This window comes from Arachis ipaensis, chromosome B10, assembly GCF_000816755.2.
Source record: "Arachis ipaensis cultivar K30076 chromosome B10, Araip1.1, whole genome shotgun sequence".
Classification (NCBI taxonomy): domain Eukaryota; kingdom Viridiplantae; phylum Streptophyta; class Magnoliopsida; order Fabales; family Fabaceae; genus Arachis; species Arachis ipaensis.
In genome coordinates, this window is record NC_029794.2 from 23,770,035 (window position 1) to 23,773,861 (window position 3,827).

The following is a 3,827-nucleotide window of genomic DNA, read 5'->3' on the forward strand; positions in this document are numbered from 1 at the left end:
TTTCCTTGTCTGGCCGGCTGGTGTGGCTATCCATCACCAAAAACAAAAAGAACAGGGGTTTCTCTATTTTTTTTTTTAACAAAAAGTAACAACCAATTCGGTATCCAACAATGATAAAAGCCCTGATTCGAAAATACTAGTATTGAAAAGGAACTTTTAGTTTGATTTGGTAAAGTTCTTATTTTTTGAAAGTAACTTATAAAAATTGTCTTTTAAAAGATATAAAAGATAATTTTTAAAAAACTATAGTATTTGTCTTTGATAAAATCACGTTAAAAATAATTTTTAAATTGACTCACTTTTACAAATCACAGAAAATATGACACATATCTCAAGTAAAATTATATATCTATATTTACATTTATATATGTATATATATGTTGTTATTATAATTTTGACTAATGATTATAAAGTTGGTGTACGAAAATTTTATGATTGGTTTTCATAAATAAGATCTCCTTCTTCATGTTTTAAAGAACAGAGAAAAACAAACATCTACTAAAAAATACAAAAATAATGCACAAAAAATAATATAAATAGATAGAAGTTTATACCTAATACGTGATAGAGATGTATTTGTGTTGAAATTGTGAAGATTATGTTAAAAAATAAAAAATATATGAAGATTGTGTTAGAATTTATGAAGGTTAGGTTGAGAAATTAAAAATATATAAATATCAGTATTTCAATGCTAATTTTTTTTGGACGTTGAGATAATGCCACTTGTACCAATGAACATAAAAACAAGTGCTATGTGGGCCTGATAGCCTACATTATCCAATTGGGCCAACAGTTTTCTTTCAGGTTATCCATGAGATGATTAAGATCATAAACATGGCCTTAGGGCCCCTTAGGTCACCAAAAATAAGAGTTTATAACCATTTGACCAAAAAATACCACATCCCTATTCAATATTTGGATCCAGAAAAAACATCAACTAAAGTTCATGGTAAAAAAAATATAATACTATATCACCAAAAGTCTAAAATAAAAAAAAAAATTCTTATTTTTTTTTAATTTAGACAATTCATATCTTAATAATTAGAAAATGGCAATTCACATCCTATCCTTCTTTTTCATTAAATCCATGAGCCATTTTATGAGAATCTCTGACAAAAAAAAAAAACAAAAAATACTTACATGTGATGTTAGCTTATATGATCTAGCATTCATATGTTTTACATGGATGATAATTATTTGATTGTAATTGTTTATCAAAATAATATTATAGAGATGATAACTATTTAATTGGAACATCATTATGTAGGAACTAAACGGTCTCAATCAAATAGTTATTATTCACTTAAGATGAAAATTAAGTCATACAAATTATGTCACACTAAATATTTTTCATCATCTTTTATCAAAAATTCTCATAAAATGATTCATGCGTCTAATAAAAAAATATCTAAATTAAAAAAAAAAAAAACATAACCCAAAAAAGAACCGGGGATCGAGTGTGATTGAGCTTCCTATCATTTATCCTTCCAGTCTTTTCATCTGGGCTATTCTCGCCTTTTATCTTAAGATGCCCGGAATCAAGCAAGCTTAGTCTACTTCTGAATCCAGGGAAGATCAAGAAGAGAAGTCCGGGTACATAGGCCTATAGCCCCCACCTACTTTCTTTTTCGAGTTAGCTAACACTACTAGCTTGACTCTACCCTGGACCCTAAGTAGAATTTCTTACTTTAGTGCTGCTATGGAAAGATTATGGGATATTTCGTTTATCGTGAGAGCTTTCAATTCATATATAGAGTAGTAGCTCATGTTAGATCTTCAATAAAAAATTCTACATCCCTTCGTCCATCCGACCTCCTACTATTTTCTCAGAAAATAAAAAAAATGTAACGTTGAATAGAAGATATTGGAATTATAATGATTTTTTTTTTATTTAGTATATAGCTCATTTTCTTGAGTACAAATATTCAGTATATTCTATTAGGTTGATCATGTGAAAAATAAAAAACCCTCTTTCACCGTAAGAACTTAGGCTACGTTTGTTTCTAAGAACAGGACAGGACAAGACACTGAGAACGGGACAGGACAAGATACTGATGGACACAGAGACACAAAATTTTGTATTTTTATATTCTGTTTGGTGATAAACTAAAACAAATTATAAAAATTTAATTTATTCTCATTTTTTTCATTCAAAAAATTTGAAACAAAAAATATAATAATAAAAAATTAACAAGAATAATAAAAAAATAAAAAATAAGTTGATGGATACAAAATATACTAATTCAGTATCTTTGAATACATTATTACTATTCATGTTTCTTCTGTTAAATACAATTTTGTGTCTTTGTGTCTCTATTTCAATGTCCTATTTCAATGTCCTATTTCTCTGTAAACAAAGGTAACCCTATAAATCTTGAAATAGCAAGTAGCCTACAACGTGTCAAAATTATTGGCTTGTTTGTTAATGATATTGTCCGCATTTTTTGAGAAGGTTGTTCACACAATGTGTAACCTCATTTAGCCAACAAATTTGGTGCACAATTTTTCAGCTGAATATTTCTTTTTAAGAAAATCCTTCAAAAGTATGATTTCTTTCTTTAACATGCTTTTTTATACTTTTTTAATTAAACATATATTTATAAACATCTAACCTCAATCGGTAACTTCATATATATTGACTTTGATATTCAAACTGATTGATGTGCAACTTTGAAAATTAAGAATGAGTTTCAATGAAGCCAATAAAGAAATAAATCAGTTTGAGTTAGTTACCTGACTTATTTTTTGTTCGACGTTATGTTCTATTCTTCTTTAATTTGGTGCTGTTGTTGTACCAAATAATAATTATATCAAGTATTAGTAGTCATCATGATTTGCCATATAATCATATGCTACCAGAAGTCCAATTGCGCCTTGTACTTTTACATTTCCAGGCTGGCCATTAAAAAAAATTATTTCGTTTTTGGACATTAATTAATTAATTAATAATTTAACCTCCATATATTAATAGTTAATGATATAGTATAAAATACCAAAAAGTGGTTACAAGGATTCTCTTTTGCATGCTCATTTTTGCTGTTGTATGGTTGGAAAGTCGTCTTCTCAATCCTAACTTCCCCTTGTTCCTTTTGTTTGTTAAGTTCTTTATATTAAGCACTATACTCTAAAAAGATATCCCACGTATAAGCTGAAAATTTTTTTCGTTTCTAACCCTTTTTTGTATATAAAATCATTCCTCAAGTTTAATTGGGTTTTAAAATCGTTCTTACCTTAAGGACCAAAATCGTACGAAAGTAGCGGCGGAAGCGAAGACAGAGGTGGATCATGAACAGTTTCTTTTTCTTCTTCTCTTTCTCTTTGTACAGGAGCGAAAATACTCTCTTTCTCTTATTTTTTTTCTTTTGTAATTATTTTTGTTATAGGTAATTTGGTCCAAAATTTTAATATTTAAGTAAAAATGATTATTTTAAAACTTAATTTTAAATTTTAAGGACGATTTTGTTTGCAAAAAAAAATTAAAGACAAAAAATTTTTAACTTATATCTTAAAGACCAAAATTATACCTAACTCTTATTATTGTTGTTGTTACACCCGCAGCACCCAAATTGAGCCTAAAAATATATATCTAATCTAATTAGTAATTAAGGACTCTAACTGTAATTTTTGTATTTCTTAGACCTCGAATTGACTTGATCATTAGAGTTCTTGTAAATATATTTTTATTTGGCTTTAAAGCAATAGTTGACTAGTAACTATGTATCCAATTATTATTATTATATAGAAAAAAGATTAATATTATTGTACATTATTGTGCATGATGATATATGCATAAAAGGATTATTATCCTATGTTAAATTAGTTGAACA